A 13,215-nucleotide genomic window follows, 5' to 3' on the forward strand; every position below is an offset into this window, starting at 1 on the left:
GTCGCCACTGTGAGGGGGTCGAAAAAGCGCGAGGCTAATGCGTGACCTTGTCCCTCGTGGGTGTGACGATTCTTTTTATTCAATCAAGTGTAATTGGATTTCCTGTGAGTATACACCCAATTGACTAGTAATATAGGAGTCGCCATTCAGTTTTTAACGACAATGAGAAAAACTGACAAAACCCGGTTATCGTGACATAAAGGGTGTGCAATTATGTTTGACCACGACGGCCGTAGGTTCCCTTGTGATCCCTGGTGTGGGGATCTCTCAATATACACCCGCAAGGTAGAGATTGAGGGTTCGGGGGACTGTAACTACCGAGAGGAGTAATTCGCTCGTCGATAACTCCAGAGGCAGGATATCCTTACTAGCTCAGCATAAATAATTGAAGGGACATGCGTTAACTATTAAACTAATCTGAGTTGATTTTAGCAATATGCAACATATAATACTAATTCGATCGTGATTATCTGATTTAAATAACATTAAGGGACCTAGCATGATAATCCGATTTCCCAAAAATATTATATTTGTTAGGCGTGATAGAACAATCAAATTAGGTTAGTTTAACGGTTCATAAAAAGGGCGAGGAAAGCAGTTAAATCATCGAAAAGGGACACATTACGACGCACCCTTGAGAGGTGCGTCACGGTTCTCATAAAACTAACCACTTTGACTTTGCTATTTCTCCTTTTTATTTAACGAATCTCGATTATGGGACAGGATACGTTCTGTTCGATTTATGGATCGATTGCGACAGAACGCGTGAACAATTTCGCAGCGAGAGGCTTAGGCTAAGGGTTGGAGTCAATACTCAGAATATAATTATGTGTTGTTGTGTGTTCTTTCACGTCGAAACTAGGGGCCTATTTATAGGGAAGAGTTCATGGAAAGATAGAATTGCAGAGTTCTAATCCACAAAGAATTAGGAAAAGAGACGTACCCAGGTATTTTCAGCGCCCAGGCCTGGGCGCCGAAGATTTCGGCGCCCAGAGCCAGGCGTTGAAAATAGGGTCTGGGCAGTTTTGTTTAGTCAGATTCGGATTCCTAAAATCCGTAGAGTTTGAGATTAATTCGAGTCTTTTAGCGCGTATCAATTTTGTGACGGAATGCGTCTGGGCCCGTTACGAACTCTAGGTTCGTTAGGGTTTTAATTAATACGTGACTCCTATTTCCGAATCCTTTTAGGAATAGGATTCTCGCGATTTTCTATCTCATTTAGGATTTATGTTGGAGTGCAACACCTAATTCTGACAGGTTTCTATCTTCTATGATTTGCCACTTTTAGACGCTACCTTTTACGGCAGTTACTATTTTTAGCAGGTTTCCATAAATAGCAGGTTTCGGGTGAAATGAAATGGGGAATCGAGATTCGTTTATTTTATAGGAGATGCGTTGTCAAGTGGAGTTTTTATGCTTTCATCATCGAACCTTTCCCTTGCGGGAATGGGGACAAAAGTAGGTGTCTACACCCGACATTACCTATTAACAAGTGGGGTGTGCCCTTAGCACGAATTGTCCTTAATTCAATTCACATAGACTCTCTAACATATTCTACCCCTTGGTAGAATATATATTGCTCTCCGGCAATATTCAATAGGCTCAACATATGCTACACATCCCGTACTATAGCATAATAATAATAATAATAATAATAACTTGCATGCGCAATACTCATACATGAAAACTAACTTGAACAACATGCTTGACATAATTCAACGATTATAAAAGTCCATAACATGATAGTTCAACATAATCTATAAAGCATAATTCAATTCATAACATGCTCGTTCACATAGATTCAATAATAATAATCACATACTTGTCTACATATCAAACATGAATTCTCAACATATAAATTCACATGATTCGCATTCAATACACTTCACAAGGTCCTCAAGGGATGGGTGGTCACCCTAGTCTTGTACGTACCTGGAATACCTAAGTACGGGTGCCACTGTGCGAATCACGACTCACTAGAAATCAACTCCTATAAACACAAAGGAGAAACTACATTATTATCCATGTTTACTAAATTTCCAGCAACTATTTAAGATCCTAAAACCCTTAGTTTAATTAGAAATTGATCGTTAATCGTTAATTTAATAGTCTCAAATAGTCAACTCAAGTCCTAGCATAAAAACATTGACTTTTTAGCTTTAAAACCATTAAAAACCAAATTTTTAAAGCTTATAAACAATCTGAAAATTTAAGTTGATTCCCATAATTTAAATTGTCATTAAATTATGTGAATCAATCGCTTAATCAATTTGAATTAAAACCCTAGCAATAGGTTATCATAAAAACCATGTTTTGACCTCAAAAATTGACACTTTATTAACTCATTAAATCTGAAAATAATAATTTCAATCATCAAAACCAATCTCTTTAATTTAAATACGACAATAAACCAATACGGGCTGAAAATTTTGTGAGGGTTTAATGAGAGGGTCTATTTATAGTTTTTCTCTCCCACATGGGCTAGGTTTTGGTCGTTTGAGTTGGGCTTATTTCCGGGCTCAATTGAATTTAATCCTTGCAAGCTTTGTTGGGTTTGATCATGGGAAATTAACTGGGCTTTAATTAAATTAAATTCGTTATCGAAATACGACCCAACAAATCCCGATTAAATAAATTCGTTGAATCTATTTAATAAAAATACGGTTTTCGTAATTGATTAATAATTAAAATAAATGCATTTAATTCTCATTAAATGGAATTAAATTTATAAAAATACTTTGTAAATACGACGAAATACTTTATAAATATGATCAAATATATTTATAATTATAGAAAAATACGAGGTATTACAGTCTACCCTCCTTAAAAGAAGTTTCGTCCCGAAACTTGTGTACGGAAATCACAACTTTAAAACTAGACTTGAGACTATTATGAGACTTTAGTGCGTTTTCTTCAAAAAAAAGTTTTTAGTTGCTGTACTCTTTAAGTAATTCAACATGACAATAAATAGTGAAATTCACTAGAAACAACAATTTAGGCATATTGTAAGGGGCAAATTAGGTAAATAAGGTAAAAAGCGCGAAATTCTACCACACTCTACCCCCCCTTAAAGAAAACGAGTTACGGCCCCGTAACTCAACTAACCTCGGGAAAAAGCTCGGGATATTTCTTCCTCATTTCTTCCTCAGCTTCCCAGGTAGCTTCCTCGGATTCTTGGTTAGACCACAACACTTTAACAATCTTAACATCCTTAGTCCGTGTACTACGCACTTTACTATCGAGGATTTTGACAGGTCTTTCCTCAAATGTCAAACTTTGGTCTAACTCTATGGTCTCCGGTTGCAGTACATGAGACTTATCCGGGACATACTTTCTCAACTAAGATACATGAAACATGTTATGCACTCTATGCAAGTCCATGGGCAAGGCTAATCTATACGCTACCTTCCCTATCCGTTCTAGGATCTCATATGGGCCTATATACTTTGGGCTCAGCTTTCCTTTCTTCCCAAATCTCATCACACCTTTCATTGGTGAAACTTTAAGCAACACCTTGTCGCCTATTTGGAATTCTTCATCCCTACGCTTTAAGTCTGCGTAGCTCTTTTGGCGATCTTGTGCGGCTTTGATTTTGGATTGAATAGTCCTAACCTGATTCATAGTGTCCTCTATCATTTGGGGACCTAGTACGACGGTTTCACTAATGTCACTCCAACATAATGGACTTCTGCATTTTCGCCCATACAAGGCTTCGAATAGTGCCATTCCAATACTGGCATGATAGCTATTGTTGTATGAAAACTCAATTAGATCTAGGCTATCTTCCCATCCACCTTGAAAATCAATCACACAAGCTCTTAGAATATCCTCTAAGGTTTGAATAGTCCTTTCGGTTTGTCCATCTGTGGCTGGGTGGAACGTTGTACTCATTTTCAATGTTGTACCAAAGTTCTTCTGCACACTTTTCCAGAAATTCGAAAGGAACCTAGAATCTCTATTTGATACGATATCCTTAGGAACTCCATGTAATCTCACTATATGTTTGATGTAAGATTTGGCAAGTTGTTCCATTTTCCAAGTTTCTTTCATTGGTATGAACACTGCCGACTTAGTCAACCTATCCACCACTACCCAAATGGTGTCATTTCCACTTTTCGACTTGGGTAAACAAGTGACAAAGTCCATTGAGATGCAGTCCCACTTCCAACTCGGGATCTCTAAAGGTTGGACCTTTCCTTGAGGTCTCCTATGCTCAATCTTAACCTTCTGACAAGTCAAACATCTTGCCACGAATTCAGTCACTTCATTCTTCATCCTTGGCCACCAATAGACCTTTTCAGATCCTTATACAGCTTGTCACCTCCCGGGTGAACAGAATATGGCGTATTGTGACCTTCTCTCATAAACGTTTCCTTTAGTTCACCACACTTTTGAGGCACGCACCATCGTCCTTTATACCTCAAGCTTCCATCATCGTGGATCTTAAAATCCATATCCTTTCCTTGCGAAATCTTTTCCTTAATCCGCTCTAACTTAACATCACCAGCCTGATTCTCCCTGATTTCATCAAATACCGACAGCTGGATGGTTAAGGCATTCATCATTCCCTCAAGACATTCTCCACTCACTATTTCTAAATTCAATTGCTGCATGTCCTTACACAGCTCGTTAGCAACTACTAACGCATTCACACTATGGCTTGATTTCCTACTCAAGGCATCTGCGACCACATTGGCTTTTCCCTCATGGTATTGAATATTCAGGTCATAATCCTTGATTAACTCCAACCACCTTCGTTGGCGCATATTCAAATCCTTTTGTGTGAAAATGTACTTCAAGCTCTTATGATCCGTGAATACAAATAGTGTCTCCATATCTTTAATGCAAACACTATGGCGGCTAGCTCTAAATCATGGGTAGGGTAATTGGATTCATATGGTTTCAACTGCCTCGATGCATACGCAATCACCATCCCGTTCTGCATCAATACACACCCTAAGCCATTCTTAGAGGCATCACTATATACATCATATGTACCACTCTCACCTGGAAAAGTTAACACCGGCGCGGTTGTCAATCGCGTCTTTTAAAGCTTGGAACGCCTCCTCACACTGGTCATTCCACTCAAACTTCGCTTCCTTCTTCATCAAGGTTGTCATTGGTTTGGCGATTCTAGAAAATCTTGCACAAAGCGTCTATAATAACCCGCTAAACCAAGAAAACTCCGAATATCGGTTACACTCTTAGGTGTAGGCCACTCACTAACAACTTTTATCTTTGCGGGGTCCACTGCAACTCCTTCCTTGGATACAAAGTGTCCTAAGAACGCAACTTTCTCCAGCCACACTTCGAGAATTTGGCATACAACTGGTTGTCTCTCAGGGTACTCAACACTGACCTTAAGTGTTCCGCATGATCCTCCTCACTCTTGGAGTATACCAGAATATCATCTATTCAAACCACTACAAACTTGTCCAAGAATGCATGGAATACTCGGTTCATTAAGTCCATAAAAATTGTAGGCGCATTGGTTAATCCAAAAGGCATAACTGTAAACTCATAATGACCGTATCTAGTCCTAAATGCAGTCTTTGGTATATCGTGCTCTGCGATTCTCAACTGATTATAACCTGACCTCAAGTCAATCTTTGAAAACATTCCCGCTCCTTTCAACTGATCGAACAGATCATCTATCCTAAGAAAAGGATACTTATTCTTGAGTGTGACCTTATTGAGCTCCCTGTAGTCTATACAGAGTCTCATACTTCCGTCCTTCTTCTTCACAAACAAGAATGGCGCTCCCCAAGGCGATGCACTTGGTCTAATATAACCTTTCCCTAGTAATTCCTCAAGTTGACCTTTTAACTCACTAATTTCCGCCGGAGCCATCCGGTATGGAGCTTTCGAGATAGGTGCAGTTCCAGGTATTAGGTCTACGGTAAAGTCAATTGGTTGATTGGACGGCATTCCCGGGATCTCCTCCGGAAACACGTCCAGGAACTCATTCACCACTGCAATATCCCCTGGTTTCTCTTTCATCACATGGTCTAGCTCTCTTACATTGCATAAGAAAAAAGGGTTTCTTTTGTGTACTAATGTCACGAGCTCCATTGCCGTGATGATTCCTACACTTCTAGGCTTCCCAAAACGACGATACGGTAAAACCTTTCCTAGACTAGACTTCAAGTGGATCTTCTGCTTTTCACAGTCATTCTTGGCTTTGAACATTGCCAACCAATCCATTCCCAAAATCACATCTAAATCTCCTAACTCAAACTCAATTAGGCTAGACAAGAATATGGTTTTGGCTATGGTTAAGGGTACATTCCTATGGATATTAGTGCATTTTACAATCTCACCGGTTGGTATTACTATGGGTACTTCAATCTCTTCAGGCTCTCTCAATCCTAACTTCTCTAAGATACCCTTTGATATAAATGAATAAGTCACACCAGAATCAAATAGTACTTTAACTAAAATGGAGTTAATAGAAAAAGTACCAGCTATGACGTCAGACGAGTTTTCGGCTTCTTGCCTAGTGATCACATTCAGCTTTCCTTGGGCAACTCCCTTGTTATAGCCACCTCCATTGGCATTCCCATTGGTATTTCGGTTCCCATTCTGCTGATAGTTTCCTCCGGGCTTTCCATTACCCTGACCATTATTACCGTTGTTACCATTCTGGTAACCCTTTTGGTTTCCACCATTATTTCCTCCATTCCGGTTCTGGTTGTTCCGATTGTTGTTCTGGCGGTTGCCTTGGTTGGGTTTCCCATTCTTGGCCCAACACTCAATTCTCTATGGCCTAGCTTCTCACAAAACCTACAGACAACTTGGTTTCCATTACAGTCTCGACCTGGGTGATCAGTATGGCAACGTCTACGCTCATAGACTCTCGTCCCATTCCCTACAGACTGGTTCTTATCTCCATTGTTATTGTGGAAATTGTTTCTGTTTCCACCCTGGTTTCCCTTGAACTGGAAATGGTTGTTCCCTTGTTTTTCTTAAAGTTCCCTTGATTCTGCTGGCCACCTCCTTGGTTTTGGTTACCAGCATCCTTCCTCTTTTCACCAATTCCATTCTTCCTTTGCTGCAAACCATACAAATGGGCAGCTTTTCCGTACAGGGTGTCAAGAGATGTAAAGGTCTCTCCAGCAAGCATCAATTGCAAATCCATAGTCAATCCACTCTCGAATCTTTGATCTCTAAGCTCCTCCGTTGCCACCACTTCAGGTGCAAATCTAGATAGCTCTATGAACTTGGAATAGTACTCAGTCACAGACATCCGTTCCATTTTCAACTCGATGAACTCTTGGGCTTTCTGCTTCTTCAGATATGGTGGGTAAAACTTGTTTCTTAAGGCTACCTTGAATGATTCCCATCCAAATCCAGGTGTAGCTCTCAGAGCATTCTCACACCTCTGCCACCACAAATCAGCTTCTCCCCTAAGGTAATACACAGAACTATTAACCATAAGGTTTTCCGCGCAATTTATAGCTAGGATAAGCTTATCGAACTCCCTTAGCAAGTTCTCAAGTACAGTTGGGTCTATTTCCCTTGATACAAAGGAGGCTTACTGTAATACCTCGTATTTTTCTATAATTATAAATATATTTTATTATATTTATAAAGCATTTCGTCGTATTTATAAAGTATTTTTACAAGTTAATTTCATTTAATGAGAATTAAATGCGCTTTTATTTTTAATTAAAACCGAATTTTATTAAATAAATTCAAGAATTTATTTAAATCGGGAATTCTTGGGTCGTATTTCGAAAACGAATTTAATAAACTTAAAGCCCGGTCGTTTTGTCTTAATCAAACCCAACAAAGCCTGCAAGGAGTAAACTTAAATGAGCCCGGTAATGAGCCCAACTCAAAATTACCCTAACCTAGCCCACAAGGGAGAGAAAACCTATAAATAGACCTCATATCAAACCCCCAAAATCAAAAATTCGGAAATCTCTCTCTCTCCTCTTTTTCTCTCCTTGCGGCACACTCCACCCACGCCCCTCTCTTCTTCGTGCGCCCTTGCTTGCAGCCCAAGGCACTCGTGCCCAGCCTTGCTTGCGCCCCTCGCTGCCCCTCTCTCTCTTCGTGCCTCGCCCCGCAGCGCAGCCCCATCGCTGCTGCTGTGTCGCGTGTGTCGCGTCCCGCCCAGCAGCCTCGCGAGCCTCGTGCCGCTCGTTGCTGTGTCGCGCGCCCAGCGCCCCTGTCTCTCGTCGCCTGTCCCTTTGTACGCACGCTGTGTCGCGTGTGTGTGTCTCGCCCGAGCCAGCGCCCTCGTCGCCTGTCCCTTGCGCGCGCGCCCTGCTGTGGTGCGTTGCACTGCTGCGTGTGTTGTTGTGTTGCGTTGGTCGGCACACACACACACACGATCAATTAATCGTTGTGTGTGTGTGTGTTGGTCAATTGTTTAAATCAAATTTTTGTTTTAAAAATATTAAATTTCAGTTTTAAATTGATTTAATTATTGTAATTAGATTAAATTTTTGGGTTGTTTAAATTAATTAAGACGGTTATGAACATCGTATTGGGTTAGTATTATGTTTTAATTAAAGAGATTGGTTTTGGTGATTGAGTTTATAATTTTCAGATTTTATAAGGTTATAAAGTGTTGATTTTTGGAGTCAAAACATGTTTTGGAATAAACTATTGTTAGGGTTTTGATTTCAAATTAATTAAGCAATTGATTCACATAATTTAATGACAATTCAAGTTATGGGAATCAAATTAAATTTCCAGATTGTTTATAAGCTTTAAAAAGTCGATTTTTAAGGGTTTTAAAGCTAAAAAGTCAATGTTTTTATGTTAGGACTTGAGTTGACTATTTGAGACTATTAAATCAATGATTAATGATTGATTTCTAATTAAACTAAGAGTTTTAGAATCTTAAATAGTTTCTGGAATTTAGTAAAAATGGATAATAATTTAGTTCTCTTGTTTTGTTTATAGGAGTTGATTTCTAGTGAGTCGTGATTCGCACAGTGGCCCCTGTACTTAGGTATTCCAGGTACGTACAAGACTAGGGTGACCACCCATCCCTTGAGGACTTCGTGAAGTGAATTGAATGCAAATCATGTGAACTTATATGTGTTATTATGAATTCATGTTTGATGATTGGGAATGAGTATGCTATTATGAATTCATGTTTAATGTTGAGAACGAGCATGTTATTATTATTGTTGAATCTATGTGAACGAGCATGTTATGAATTGAATTATGCTTTATAGATTCTATTGAACTATCATGTTACGGACTTTTATAATCGTTGAATTATGTCAAGCATGTTGTTCAAGTTGGTTTGCATGTATGAGTAGTGCGCATGAAAGTTGTTATTATTATTATGCTATAGTACAGGATGTCTAGCATAATTTTTGAGCCAAGTCGAATATTGCTGGTGAGCAATATATATTCTGCCAAAGGGGTAGAATATGTTAGAAAGTCTATGTGAATTGAATTAAGGAAAATTCGTGCTAAGGGCACACCCCGCTTGTTAATAGGCAATGTCGGGTTATCTCAAACAGTGTTTTTGAGAAGGAACAATGGGAGTAATTTCACTTGAGTCTATGTTTGATCACAAGTCCTAAAGAAGTAAAATAAAAAAGTGTCATTGTTGAATTGTTTAAGTGTTTAATTGTTTGTATGTTGTGTCTTGAGTAGAGTCTTGAGTCGCCTTGAACATAATATACTAATTAACGTAAAGTGTAACCCAAAGAGATTCAAAACTCTTGGAACGTATATACCTTGAGTATGAACAATGGGGGGGAGTCTTGCCGGAAAACTTGTACTCCTAGAATGATACAAGACGTTTCATTCTCTTTTATGTCGTTGTGCATTGGAATTCCTGTCGATATGGCCCGACTATCGGTAGTAGCCCAACTTATTTTGGTGTATGGTTGGCTCCCATCACCCTTTCTTTCCTTTTGAGGATACTTTACTTTACCCGTTCGAAGCTATCTTTTCATTAAACTGTGAGTCAAGAGTCGTTTCAAGTGTCGAGTCTTGTCTCCATGTTTATCTGTTTATTATATGGCTTTTGCATGTGGATTATTTAATCTGTCGAGTGAAGCATGTTAGGATATAACGTTATTCTAGCTTATTCGTACTCAGCTTTTGCTGACTTCGTGCTTCATGTCTTCTGGTCATGGCCCTTGCCTTAATGACCCTATGATGATCCATCAATTGCATTTGCGTTGTTGGGGAGTAGATTTTCAATAAAGCAGGTTTGTAGAGATAACTTGCGGGAGAAGTTATCATGGGATTCGAGTTGAGAGTTTTATTCTTCCGTAATTTATAAACTCTATTTTTATTTAAAGTCATGACTACTATTTTCAGTTAATGGATTTCAAATGGTTTAATACTTTGAACTTGGGCCTCAACTGTTCCAATTTGTTTTAATGACCATTAACTATTTATTTCTTATTTTTTGAAAGTTAGTTAATTCCGCTGCGTAATTCTGGTAAATAGCCTTAGCCGTTATCACGGTAGCCTTAGCCGTTAGTTTATAAAGTAAGGAAGATTAAACTCTCAACACGAATCCCATGATAACTTCTCCCGCAAGTTATCTCTACCAACTTGCTTTATTAAAAATCTACTTCCTAACAACGCAAGTGCAATGATGGATCATTGATGAGCGGCATCTATGTCGCTCTAGGCCTAGGATTTTATAGAATTTTATTAAGCTTTTCGATAGTTTTGCGTAGTTTTGTTGCATTTTTATCCCCTTATTCCATCTTTGTACTTTTCAGGTAAAAATGTTGAAAATGATGGAAAATAGCTGAGAATTGCTCGAACAGGGCCCGTGCAATCGCACGGAATTTATGTGCGTTCGCACGGGTCAGCAAAGTTGCATCCAAAGTCAAGCAGGTTCGTGTGCTCGTGCCCCAGAAGTGTGTGTTCGCACAAATTTGGAAAATCGATGCAGGAACTATATGGGAATTTGTGCGATCGCATCACAGAGGAGCTCGTTCGCACGAATCTAGAAAATCGATGCAGGAACTATGAGTGATTTTGTGCGATCGCACCACAGAGGAGCCCGCTCGCACGCAATTTCGGTGGGCCCGCACTGAATTCCTATGCGAGCACATGAGGATTTACGAAGATTTCGCCAAGTCAGAACCGTGCGATCGCACGGTTGCTGAGCACGATCGCACGGCACGAAGGAGGAGAATCGTCGCTGAGCTCGTTCGCATGGATCACAGCACGATCGCACTGGTGCGATCGCAGCTGGGTATGCCCGTTCGCACAGCTGCGCGGGATTCAGTTTTCGAGTTTAAATCTCTTATTTTCGGGGTTTAGTATAAATAGAATTTTCTTTATTTTCATTAACAATAAATTTCAGAAATAGATTTTAGGAGGTTTTTAGATATTTTTCTCTTCAAGCTAGTGTTCTAGAGAGAGAAACTCATTGATTTTCAAGCTTCAATTATGTAATTCCTTCAACTCTCCTCTTTTTCTTGCAATTTAATTCTTAGTTTCTTAATTTTTGCTCTTGCTTTGTTGTTGATTGTTGATTGTTTTTCAATTCCTTAATTTCTTGAATTCTTGAATTCATTGATTGAAGTTACTTTGATTTTCAATTTGTGATTTGATTGTGCAATTGAACTCTTAATTCTCTTCTCCTACTCCTTCAAGATCATGCTTGCTAGCTTATTCTTAATGGATTGCTTGATTTCTAGAATGACTAGTGAGTAGAATTAGGTTAGGGTAAGGGGAGAATCTAGGGGCTTAATTAGGGGAAATTGTTGATTGATTGTTGGTTGATTCATGTGATTAAATATGATTTGATGATAGGATATCGATGCTAGTTGAGTGGTAGTTGCAAATGCTATTCGATTAGAGTCACGTGGAACCATATGATAGGTTTGGCGAGAGATTGTAGGCCTATCTTGTGTGATCAAATGGTGGTGTCTATTATATGCTAGTTAGTTTAATCTAGGATTAGGCGAAAGCTCTTCCGTGGATTAGACGCTTAGCGTTCCCTATCCGAGAGGTGGCGGGTTCGTCTTTAGATGCCATTTTCCTAATCACCATTTCGTTGCATGATCACCATTGCTAGATAGTTGAATTCATTTCCCCCGGTTTCCCTAGCCTATCCCCGACTCCCTAACGTTTCCCTTTCTTGATTCAATTTAGCATAATTTTTCGTTTTTAGATTCTTAAAAGTGACAATTCAAAGCCAAATCCTTGTTACAACTAGATTGACTTTCAAACTCAATAACCACCATTTCTTCGGGACGATCCCTTTGCTTACCGCTAGCCGGTAGTTGAGTGGTTTTATAAATATTGTTTGCATAGGTTGTTTTCTATCAACGACAGAAAATACACTTAATTGCTCGACCTCTCACTAACCTCCTCCAAAAAGAGTGTGACTTTCACTTTGATTCCGCATGTCTCAAGGCCTTTAACACAATCAAGAGTGCCCTTTTTTCTACTCCCATAGTTCAAGCTCTGGATTGGTCTCTACCTTTCGAATTGATGTGCGACGCAAGTGATTTCTCGGTTGGGGGAGTTCTTGGTCAACGAAAGGACAAAAAGCTCCATGTGATCTATTATATGTCAAAGACTCTCAATCAAGCTCAAGCCAACTACACCACTACCGAGAAAGAATTTCTCGCCATTTTGCATGCATTTGAGAAGTTTAGGACCTATTTAGTAGGGTCAAAGACAATTGTGTACACGGATCATGCGGCTATTCGCTATCTTATGGCGAAAAAGGAGGCCAAACCGAGACTCATTCGTTGGGTTCTACTCCTTCAATAATTCGATATTGAGATAAGAGATAAGAAAGGAGCCGAGAATGTAGTGGCCGACCACCTATCTAGGCTAGAACTTGGGAGTGTTACTCCGGATGATGTCCCAATCGAGGATGCTTTGAGAGATGATACTTTGTATATGGTTGGGAGTTCCCGACTCCCTTGGTTTGTAGACATAGTTAATTACTTGGTTTGTGGGGCGATCCCGGAAGATCTCACAACTCAAGAGCGCCGCAAGTTGAAGTATGATTCTAGGCGCTATATTTGGGATGAGCCCACTTTGTTGAGACGGTGCCCGGATGGCCTTTTAAGGAGGTGTGTTCCGGATGAAGAGTTCCCTAGTGTTCTTCATATGTGCCACTCCTCCCCTTGTGGTGGGCATATGGGAGGTGATAGAACCACTTCCAAGATTCTTCAGAGCATGTTGTGGTGGCCTACCCTTTTTCGGGATGCTTGGGCATTTGTCAAGTCTTTTGATCATTGTCAAAGAACGGGT

This window comes from Spinacia oleracea, chromosome 1 (genome assembly GCF_020520425.1).
Source record: "Spinacia oleracea cultivar Varoflay chromosome 1, BTI_SOV_V1, whole genome shotgun sequence".
In the NCBI taxonomy this organism is placed as follows: Eukaryota; Viridiplantae; Streptophyta; class Magnoliopsida; order Caryophyllales; family Amaranthaceae; genus Spinacia; species Spinacia oleracea.